This window comes from Thermobia domestica, chromosome 17, assembly GCF_964235325.1.
Source record: "Thermobia domestica chromosome 17, izTheDome1.hap1.1, whole genome shotgun sequence".
In the NCBI taxonomy this organism is placed as follows: Eukaryota; Metazoa; Arthropoda; class Insecta; order Zygentoma; family Lepismatidae; genus Thermobia; species Thermobia domestica.
The window spans coordinates 171085780-171097942 of NC_137470.1; the positions used below are offsets into that span (position 1 = coordinate 171085780).

Below are 12163 nucleotides of genomic sequence, written 5' to 3' on the forward strand. Positions count from 1 at the left end.
GTGTCTTTTATTAGAATCACAATATTTCAACACAACGAGTGTGTTCTGACTATCGGAAATATGCGTATAGTGTTCTTCAAAAAATCCTGGCACCCACCTCTCCTTGAAAATACCTTTACTCTTTCCAACAGTAGGAATTAAACAAAACTAATATGGAATTTCTTTCGCTAACTGGGATGACCATTTAGAGCCAAATATTATAAATTCCTACAAGCCGTCGCCAGAATATGGCCTTACGCAAGGTGGGTGATTCAAGATCAGAAGAAGCAGCTTTCTGCAAACTGTTGAGGGGACACAATTTAACTGCATAATTCGTTTATTAATCATTTAGCAAGTTGAAGAAGTTCCTTTGGAGGTTTGTTTCTTCATTTTCTGATCCAATGTTTGTAGCCACTCAAGAAGAGTACAGCGTTCTGACTTCCTGCGTATGTTTCTGAAAGAAAAGAAATGCAATTAACCTACATACGTTAGTTGCAACCATGATATTAACACAGAGAAGCGAAAGTACAGCAAGAATTTGTTAAAACGCAGTTATTGGAATCAAAAATAATATACACCCTGTTTCAAAAAGAATATACATATTATGAAGAATTATTTTGTCCAAACTATCGATCGCTGCGCCTCGGCTTGGCTATTGGAGAAACTAATACATACTCTAGTTTATATTAATAGCCGTTAGATGTCAGCTGTCTTCTGTTTTGCTTGGTAACCATCTTATGTTTAAAATGGCTACTCCGCAGCAGAAATCATTTTGTGTTCTTGAGTTTGCGAAGTGCAATTCCGTGATTATAGTGCAAACATGTTTCAGGTTGAGGTACCAAATTGATCCTCCGAATGGGTGGAACATTCGCGGATGGTATCGACAGTTTATAGGTACAGGATGTGTATGTAAAGAAAAGAGTCCTGGCCGCCCTCGTGTTCCTGAAGAAATTGTTGCACGAATTCAAACTACTTTCCAACGTAGTCCTTCATAATCAACTCGTCGTGCCGACAACAATTTGGCGTGTTTTGAGACGTCGGTTGGTTATGAAGCCGTACAAGTTACAGCTGTTACAAGCTCTGCGTCCTGATGACAAACGCAAACATGTGGCATTTTGTAACGAGATTCTGAATGCTATTCACAATGATAACACTTTTGCACAACGCATCCTGTTCAGTGATGAAGCGACTTTCCGTGTTAGTGGTCAGGTAAACAAACAGAATGTTCGAATTTGGGCCCTACAGAACCCACATGCAATCACTGAACATGTACGAGATTCGCCCAAAGTCAATGTGTTTCGTGCGATACCCCGATCATTTGTTTACTGCCCATTCTTCTTTAACGGAAACACGGTTAACAGTCAGCAGTATCTCGCTATGTTACAAAACTGGTTGTTTCCGAGGCTGCAAAAAGACAACTTCATTTTTCAACAAGACGGGGCACCCCCTCACTGGAGTCGACAAGTGCGTGAATATCTGAATGAAACTCTACCGAACGGTTGGATTGGTCGTCAAGGAGCTGGCGACTTACCATGTGTCAGCTGGCCTCTACGGTACCGGATTTGTAACTCTGTGACTTCTTTCTGTGGGGTTTCGTTAAAGACAACGTTTATGTACCACCACTCCCACAGAACCTGGAAGGGTGGTAGAACCGGATCCGTACTGCCATAGCATCAGTGACGCAGGACATGCTTGCCCGAGTATGGGGGAATTTAAGTATTGATGTGATATTGTTCCTATCGCTGATGGAGGACATATTGAACATCTGTAATTTGAACTTTGAACTGTAATTTGAAGGCGAAAAGTCCGTAAATATGTGTGTAAAATTTCATACTCGTATGTCTTAAAGTTTAATAAATATGTGCACTCGAAATACGTATATTCTTTTTGAAACAGGTATATAGCAAAATATTTAAGGTAAATTATTCATGTCGCATTTCATCTTGTCAACATCTCATAACAATTTCCTTGAATTTGTACATGATTGATCCAGCGGAGAAGAAATATTATTATAATTATACAGGGTGAGTCAAGAGTCCTTGGACACACTTATAATTTGAAGCCGGAGGGGAACATGTGAAAAGTGAGTATGGGAAGTGATACTGGATGAGGAGCCGCAACCTTCGGGGTGTATATCGATCATGGCCACCATCTTGGATTCAAGTCGAGTTTTGTAAATGGGAAGGGGGCAGGTTGCATTTAAGTAACACTAGCTCGAGCTCACGAATACGTATTTCTTTTCTTCGTCAGTTTGAAGGGTTCGGGAGTTGTGAAGGCCCAAAGGTAGAAAATGGCACTGAAAGTGTCGTAATCTCTCTCTGTTGCAACTGATTTAAACTGAGTTACATTGACACTAACAGAATCTCCCTTTGTTGCAGGTGATCTAAAATGGGCTTCACGAAGACGTAGAAGGTGGAAATCATCTTTATATCCAGAGAACGTTGTAAGAAAGATCAGTAATCTGGATCTTAGGCCAGTAATCAGACTGGATGTTACAAGAGGTAAACTCGCCATTTCAGCCATAGTTGTAAGAAAGACATTTCTACCGATGACTTAACTGAAAATTAAGTAATAAAAGAGAAAATATCATGTAAATTTACGTGAGGTCTCCAGTGAAGTAACCATCTTCCATTGCTTATAAAGTATCACAAACTCACATCGGAACAGACATAAGAATAAAGAGGTACAGACCATTGCCATAAGAATTCTCGCTACCATTTCTTAACTAAATTATGTTATGCTGCAGTTTTATTGCAACATATTTATCTGTGAAGAAAGTTACAAGAGGCTTTGGGAAAACTCTATCCGAAGAAAACCATCCCCTGTGGACATCTTCATAAATGGTGACTTACGAAATAGGATATGAATATTTATTAATAGCATATGAAGAGACTCGCATGAGTCGTTTTTGAGAAACAGTACGAACCGAAATTCATCCCAAAAGTAAGCTGCCTCTTGTGAATTGTTTCATGAGAAATGAATTATTCCCTACTGGGAATCAGTTAGACCATGTTCTCAGGTTGTTAATAAAATATGAACAAAAACGTAAAAGAAAACTCACCCCCAAATGTAAACTAACCTTTCCGGAATTCTTCCGGTCAAATGAGTTATGTCAATTATCAAGGTTATTAATGAAATATTTATTTATGAAGCATCAACAAGATTGCTTAAGTGTGCGAGGCAATCCTCCGAAAAAAAAAAAAAAAAAACAAAAACGAAGAGTAAACTACCTCTTGTTCATTTTTTCAGGATGAATGAATTATGTCATATTGTTAGGTTCGTAAAGGACTTTTTTTTTATATGAAATATGAATAAAATCGCGTGGGTCTAAGAGAAATTTACCCCTAACAACACACTACTCTTATGAACTTTTCCCCGAGCAATAACTTATATTAAATTCAAATTAAACTACTCGCTGAGCAAAACAATACGTTTATTCTAAAAATTATTAACGTATAACAATTTCGCAACTATCCAAGCTATCTACTTGGCTTTATCGTGCACTAGAAATAGTGTTCATGATTTTGGTAAAAATTGGATAACTTTCTAAATTAAGATACAACGACATCGCTTGTCCTATCGTTGCTTCGCACACCTTATTCTCCAATGTGGGTACAGAAACAAAAAAAGAAAAAAAATATTTGCGAACTTTCCCGAATTCCTTCTGATTTTATGAATTGGAACACAAGTAAATGATACTATTAGAAAGTCTGAATCATTTTAAAGACAATGATTATACGTAACATGAATCTAAGATAACTAGTGTATGACAGATAGCAAGGAAAGTGGAAGTCCATAATGTTCTTTAAAAGCCCGTTCTATAAACTGTTGGTTTCAATTAATGAGTATTTACGAAGTAAGGAAACTAGAAATTTTTTATTTAACATATTCGTGATTACCTCAGAAATAATTGCGCTGATTTTTTTAATCATTTACAGATGTTTTAAAACAAAGAATAGGTTAAAGAAGGTTTTAACTAGAATATTCCCAACGTATATTGTATTTTGTTGTTGATTTTCTATGCATTCGAGTCTATTACGAATTGTTTCTCTAACCATGTTATCGCCTTGACAAATATTCAGGAAATGAAAAGAAATACTTGCGCTAAAGAAGACGGACAAATAAGGCACGTGAATAATCATAGAAGTGAGAAATGAGATTCTGTGAGGAAACAGAAAACCCCTAGAAAACCCACGGATACGATGTTGTCTTCCACAAACTTACTTACTCCGGAAATAAAAAATTAGCAGACTTGTTTATAATTGAGATAGTGCTCTACACATAACAATTCTTAATTTTCCATTGATCTGTAATATTTAATCTTCTTTTAAAATTAGGAACGAAAGTACATTCTTATTACATTTCTCATACTATCCTATGTTTTATGGAACCAAACCAAACCACTGGCGTAACAGCCTTTTCTGCGGGCCTGAACTGCTGAAACGCCATTTGTTATCGCCGACTGAGCTATATCCAGTCTAGAGACGAACACGCGATCAGCACGCTGCGTCTCCAACATGCGCGTCAGGATCTTTCTAAACTTAGTAGCCACTATGTCTTTTATTCACGTGACTCCCCAGTCTGCCTCACGACGCTGGGTGGACGCCGAAAAATGGGAAACACCGGCCGGGAATCGAAACTATACATCTTAAAAGAAAGAAAAAATGGATGGTATTTAGAATCTCTTCCTAAGCCACACATGACATAGCAGGCCATTCTCGTTTATGTGCATACCTGCCGCCGCTCACGCGCCTACTTGCTACGGACGGAGTCCTTCGCTACCACTCCTGCCCCCGCTTTGTGACTCTGTTAGATAGCATTCGTGCTTTTTAGTGTCCACCATCACAAATTGATCAATGTCTTTTGCACAATAGTTCTAATCGCCTACATACACTGAAGTTCTCCTAAAGTGAATCAGCACAGAGGAATTGAAGTCCACATCTCATCAACGGCTCCGCAGCCGGTACTTGAGCCAGAGTCACTAACACATGACTTGGGAAAGAAAATAAATAACATCCGAAAAAATAATTAAAAATAAATACCTGAAATGCTAATTTATTATTTATATTATTTCTACAAATACCGCCAAAAACCCCAGCTTGTCTTAAAGCTCCCTATGTTATGCTTTTGTCGACCAGAAAATTCTTCATCAACAATTATGCCAAAACCACCAACAACACTTACAGAGTACGTAACCACAGCCGCAAAACAAAATTCTTGGGAAAAATTTAACCAATCACATACCAGTCTTGTGCTTAATGCAGTACTGAATGGACATAACGTTTTCATATTTTGTGACGCAAGAAACGAACATATACCATAACAGAATAATTTCCCGTACCTGAAATCCATATTTACTGATCAAACTTGCATCTCTAACGTATAATTGCTTTAAGTATGATGAACATTTACGATTATAATATACATAGTTCACTAAAATCCGACCAAATCGTACTGTACACTGTAACTTATACACTTCACACTGTAATTTCTGTTTTGCTGTGATAAACCGACACCAAAACAGAAGAACGTCACTGTCACATACTAATGTTGATTAGCGATATAAATTCAAATTTCTAATTTGTTCTCATCAAAATAAACATCCACGAGATCAAACCTGTTCCAATGCAATACAAATTAGAAAGCAACACGTGAGCAATACACCCGCTAACAAACCCCATGAAGAACTGGAGAACACTATGACAGAACACGACGTCACATATCCACACTCCCTCGCTCAAACAGAAAAGTATCAGAAGTACGACACCACGTGAATCGGTACCAGTAATAAACGTACTGGGACAGATACGTTCTCAAAATTGAAACCTAAAGATATAAATCACTGAAATGACCAAAGTAAAAATTTCCCTAATAATAATAATAATAATAGTAAATATAAATAATAATAAGTGAAACCTTCCCCAATAACAATAACAATAATAATAATAATAATCAGTAGTAGAGTATTTTTTGCTAAACTTACATCTCAAACATGTTGCACTTCCTCCTCCTTAAAGAAAACTAAATTTTTGAGTTTAACGTCCTTCGATTATGCACTTTTAAGCTGAGAGAAACGATGAGGCAAAGGAATAACAATATAAAAGAATTTGTTACAATGATGTGGGAAAAAACTCAAGTACCTCGAGAAAACCCACACACTAGACGTAAATACTTTATCACTGAGCCATCGTGCCCTCTCTTCCTGACTGAAAATCCTGCGTACGTTCGTACATGTGACGATCCTGTTGTAAACAAAATTTATTGAACACATTTGAGAGCCTTATTAAACTGTAAGTTTTCCGTATTCGTGTAACTCACTGAAATTCTGTACATTATCTCTTTCTGGTAATTGTATGGATTCACCTCTCCGTAATTTTCTCTAAACTGGTCCTTTTCTTATCTCTCCCTCTACTTGTCGCGCCAATGATTACTACAGAGGCTGCACCAAAAGCTGTCTTCGTTGAACCCATGAATTCACATTATCTACCTGAAGAGATTTCAGCGTTGCTATCAAGCTGTTACTAGCAATTTCAAATGGATTCTGTGAAATGTTCATAACAAGATGTTACTAACAACACTGGAATTAACAATTTGTATATTTTCAAATCCCCTCATTGAAAGATATCAACATTCATCATTTTGACGGAATCCATACGAATTTGTTGATAACTTGTTTGTTATTAACAATATTTTGCTATTTTTCCGGTGTAAATACACCTTTAAAAAAGAAGTCAAAGTCTATAGTTTTTTAATGTTTAAAAAAGCCTTTCATAGATGACAGTTTCTCCCAGGAAAAGCTATATGTATCAGCGTCAAAGTTCGAGTAGTAGTTTTAAAAAAATCTTTATTTTATGACAGTTTTTTTTTTCTTTAGCTAGGATGGATACTACGTAGGCCAGATAATCGATAGCCTACTGCATATTAATTCACAAACGAACGCTGACGTTTAAAGAGCTTATTTATGTTGAGGCAACATAAGTAATGGGATTATATTACATGCCTGCTGTGGTACTTTCCGAGCAGATAGAGGCCCATTGTTCCCTTGGTTTTCATTAGCATATATTATTGATTTAATATCGCTGGTAACGGAGTCTTTAACACACCTATAAGTAACTATAAATTATATTCAAATATTGGAAATCTTGAGTAATAAAATTTGACAGATGCGTGCCATATTTATTTTTTTACATTTTGCTGCTGATACGCAACCATGTAGCGGATGATTTGTGCGTGAGGAGAGATTTTCATGATGGGTGAGTGTTTAAAATAGTAAGTAGTTCGTTGTAATACTAAACGACGTAATACTGTACGTATATTTCGTTGTTTCCAGTGTTATGCAACGTTGGAAATTCAAGAGGAGAAAACGTCGCTATATATAAACAGTTATTAAGAATTGAAAATACTTTTCTGAATAAATATGATGTTTTTGGCAAATGTATTCGATCGAATAATAGAAAAGGCTTATTGAAACGTAGGATAAGGTAGACTTGCATGGCATACAGTAGCGTAGAATAGAGGTCAGTAAAGTGGCGTATACTAGGGAAAAAAATTAGCGTACAGTAAGGGTAGCATCTAGGAATAGGATATGTTGAAGTAGAATAGAATAGAACGATTAAGAAGTAATAGAGTACAGAAAAGATGCATAGTAAACTATAGAACAACACAGAGTAAAAGAGCAAGAAATGGAGAAGTGTAGATTAGCGTAGAATAAAGTAGCATAGCGTAAATTAGAATAGGTTGCCAAACAAGAGGATACTTATATTCATGAAATATGAACTTCTCTTGGCAGGAAATTCACTTTTCCTGTCTTAAAATGTGTTTCTTAAAAGAGGATTTGCATTAATAGTGCAGATGGACTTTAGGAGGGCTGAGTACAACTACAGAATGACATATGACAAGGGAAATAGAGTGGATAAAACACGATTTAAATTTAAAATACAAAGCAACTTGTGCTAGTTAACCACTAAAAAACACGATGATATCTAGCCGATTCAGGGCAGTAGCCCCTGAAGAAGGCCCGAGCGGCAGCGAGAAAGTGTCCCCGTAGGGAGCAGGAGCGTTAGCGACGCTGTTCATATGGGTTTACGAAAATTTACATCCAACATTAATTTATACATGCTTGGAAATTCCATATCCTCTTATTATGTGTTTTCTTGGTTCAGTTTCATATTGGGGAGCGATTATCATGGTACATCATTGGTTGTCTACATATATCGTTACCAATCCTTCATAATAAGATACCAATAATCAGGGGGAAAGATTTGAATTAGTCTGTTTTATGTAACTTCATTTTTTTAAAAGAATCGTTGATTTAAGTCAAATTCCGAAATAAACTAATTTAAAGCGAAAATAAGTAAAATCCCGTTTCTGTTTTGTTATTTCGATTATAGAAGTTGATAATCATAATACCATGAGACTCAAATGTACAGTATGTACAGCATAGTATGAAAACAAATGTCATGCAGATGATGAGGGAAAACCTCGTTTTGAACTTGTAACGGAGCAATCGTGCTTTCTTCTCTTCGCAACATTGGGTTTGGGTTTTCGAATCGTTAACTATTCCAACGAAGAAATCATCGACATTTAAGACAATAATTCTTTTGTGTGCGCGTCTGTTTGTTTGTTCCCATATAATATGGCGTATTTAGAGAATTTCTAGCCATTCTCCAACTTTTTTTTTTATTTTATAACTTTCGGCGAAATTTATGTATTTCATGCCACAAGCTAGTTTCAATTTTTTTTTTAAAAAAATAGGCCCCTGCCAAATATCAGTAACCTTTGTGAAAAAAAGTGTCATTTTCATAAACGTTGCTGTGTTTTTCCCTTAATGCTTAACGTTTTAAATCATATGACCTATGTTTAGGTGATTAAAAAGTACCAATAAAGCTCTTTACTTCGTTTTCCTTTTCAAGACTCTAGGTATTGTAGAACACGTTACATATGCTTTCATGCCTTTCTGCGTCGAGACATAGTGTGTGTTGACGTAATAAAGTTAAAGATATTTTTTGTTATGCCTATTATTATCATTATTATTTGCCGGGCTCACATTTTCCATTCGGAGGACTGAAATTTTGCACATTCCTTCAGTGGACCCCTTAGTATTTTTCAGATTTTTGTGTGAAAACAGGGGGAAGGGCAAAAATGTTTAAAAAAAACGATATTTTTAACAAAACATTGCTTTTATCGCGGTTTTACCGCCTCAGATGGAGCCATATAAATGGTGCCGTTTGAAAGGTTGTTCTATTCGGAAGAGAATGATGTACGAATCATGGTCTTGGGATAAATAGGAATGTCGGAGGAAACTTACCTGAGATCGTTTTATACGGGAATTTGAAAGAGATTATTTTTCGCGTGCTAATTTTTCACGTAAAAGATTGAAAGTTTGCACATTTTAACCGTGCAGCCCTTAGTATTTTTCAGATTTGTTTCAGATCTCCGACTCAAACCAGGGACGTCCAGAGGGGAGAAAAGTAAAAAAGAACAATATTTTTAAGAAGAACCTCCTTATTTTGTGATTTTCCCGCCCGAGATACACGATGGAGACATTTGAATGGTACCGTTTGAAAATCTGTTTTATTCTGAAGAGAATAATGCACAAATCATGATCCTACGATAAAAGGGATGTCTGAGGAAATTTTTATATTACATCCGGGTCATCTGGGGCCCGCTGTTACTATTGAAGAAAGAAGCTTGAAGTTTTGTACACACCCTTAGTATTTCCCAGCCGATTTGGAGATCTTTGAAATGAAATCTTTGAGTTTTACGTCCCACGGTTATGCCGGTGAGGCTAAAGGAGACGGTGATTATGAGAAATGAATGAAATGGTGGAATGAAGAAAGTGGGAGGAAACGGGAGAACCCCGAAAAAACCCACGCACACGGCGTTTGTCCACCACAAAGTCCACTTGGCGGAGGCTGGGATCGAACCCGGGACCCCAAGCACCAGAGGTGAACGCTCTACCAATGAGCCACCGCGGCCCCCCCGATTTGGAGATCTGTGCGTTAACACAGGGGAGTCCAGAGGGGGAACATTAAAAAAAATCAGAAAAATCCCCATTCCTCTCGAAATTTCCCGCATCAGGGACATGATAGAGAAATGTGAATATAGCCCTTTCAAAGGCTGTTCTACTTTGAAGAGAATGAGGTATGAACCATCATCCTAAGATAAATACGAATGATGCCGTATCTGCTTGACTGTAAGTCTATAATTTAACCTCCTCCCCCCCCCAAAAAAAAAAAATAAAAATGGTTAAGAAACATTCTTTGGGATTGATATAGATTAACGATTGAGGATTAATTGAAAATTCATCCCCAATACTTTCACTTTAATTGCATAATTAGCGTTTTATAATAATTCATAATGCTTTTTTCTTCAGTTGCGACTTGTAATATACGAGAAAGATTTGATTTAAATAAAAAAAATCAACAAAAATGATTTTTAAAATCATAATTTTTTTCCACCCTCCCAATAATAAATATAACACAAGAATATGGGATATCCATGAATGGCAGGATAGCCTCACCCGCGTTCTAAAGTAGTAAGATATTATCGTGTAGCTTACCGCAAATATTTATCAGAAGTATAAGTAGATGATTCGTAAAAGATTTCGGGCTCACTCGAGCAGACGGTTCTATCAAATAGAAAATTTATAGGTAAAACACAACGTGAAACATTTTTTGTGAAGAAATGAGTGTGTGAATATAATTATTACTGTCAGCGTACAGCATATTGAAATGAATTTTGAGTCATAGTGAGAGTGTACTTTTCCATTATTCTTGTTTATTTGTATACTCCCGATTGCTGACCCGCCTGCTCGCTACGGACGCACCCCTCGCTTCCACTCTGCTGCGCTCTTTCTTACTCGGTTACATATCATTCGTCTTTTTTAGCTCCCACGTAGGACAAGTTGCTTCATGTTCTGTGCACTGCAGTTTTTGTGCCACACGTTCTCACTTTATTTATACTGAGCGCTTCTTTAGTCAATCTGCAGGTAATAATGCAGTTCCTTATTTAGTGCATGGTCTGCTAAAACCAATACAAACCCTAACCTAACCCGAAAATGTAAGAAGTGTTTCAAAATTCGGTAGAACCGTCTTCTCGAGTAACGTGAAAATTTCTAACTCTTAGCAATTACCTTATGAAAATTGCGGTTATAGTTAAGGAGCCGTACTTCCCATTTAGGGAAGGATGAGAAACGCCATACTTTCAGGAATTATTCATTGACTATCTAGGATGTTAAAAAGTAGGTAATAGACTGAGTTCTTGCCCTTGTACTTAGGGTGTTTAGGTAGTGCAACAGTAAGATGTATCCTCGTGCACGGGAGATGAGAAGTAGCTGTTCTTAACTATTACCAAAATTGCCCCATGAATTCTGCCTGTGCCAAGTGAGATAATGTTACATCAACCAATAATTAGTGTTTAAAAATATTAAGAATTATTTCGAGTGCTGTCATTAAAGTTAACCTGCATGAATAATGATTATAATATTTTCTTAAAATCCTTGTCGTCTTACCTTTTATCCTTCGAAAGTCTAAAGACCAAGTTCTATTTCCGAATCATTCTAATCACAACTACAGAATCACAACACAAAATTGAAGTATTTAGCCGTAGTATTCAATGAAAAAGTCTCAGCAGGTAGAACGAAAAGAAAAGCGTTGAAGGAACAATTGAATAATTTCCTCTTAATGCTCTAAACCCCGTAAAATCACAAGAACATTGTAATTTTCCTCATATTATTTCAATCAATATAGCAGAAACGAATCCTATACCGGACTGAATTTGCAATGTCCCTCTTCTTTTCTTGTGAACTGTTTTGCCCCCAGCGTTGCCAGACTCATAGCTCGGAATTATTCCAAAACCTGATCGAAATTATGCTAGATTCGATCAAATTATGCTAGATCCTCATAATTACTGATTCAGAAGCTTTTATAGAAAAGAAAACCCTAGTTAAGATGCGATAATGTACCTTAAAATACGCAGAGCGCAAAAATACGAGGATAGAACTCAATACTTAACGCATTAAATCTCTGTAACTCAACGAAACTAGTGCAGTCATTGCCAGACTCACATCTTTTGGCTTCTAAGAAGAATAAAGAAAGAAAAATATGTCGTATAAATGAATGCAAAGTGTTTGTTTACATATTTTGAAAGAAAATGACCTCGTAGTCAAAGGATTAGAAAACCC

General features: G+C 36.6%; 1 long non-coding RNA gene across 1 annotated transcript; it reads right to left on the bottom strand.

The window, feature by feature from the left end:
• LOC145673809 (uncharacterized) lies at nucleotides 1-11786 on the bottom strand. Its single transcript, XR_014128819.1, has 2 exons — nucleotides 11492-11786; nucleotides 1-433 (listed from the first exon to the last, which is right to left on the bottom strand). It is a non-coding gene; the product is annotated as an uncharacterized LOC145673809 (long non-coding RNA).
• Nucleotides 11787-12163: the final 377 nt, after the last annotated feature.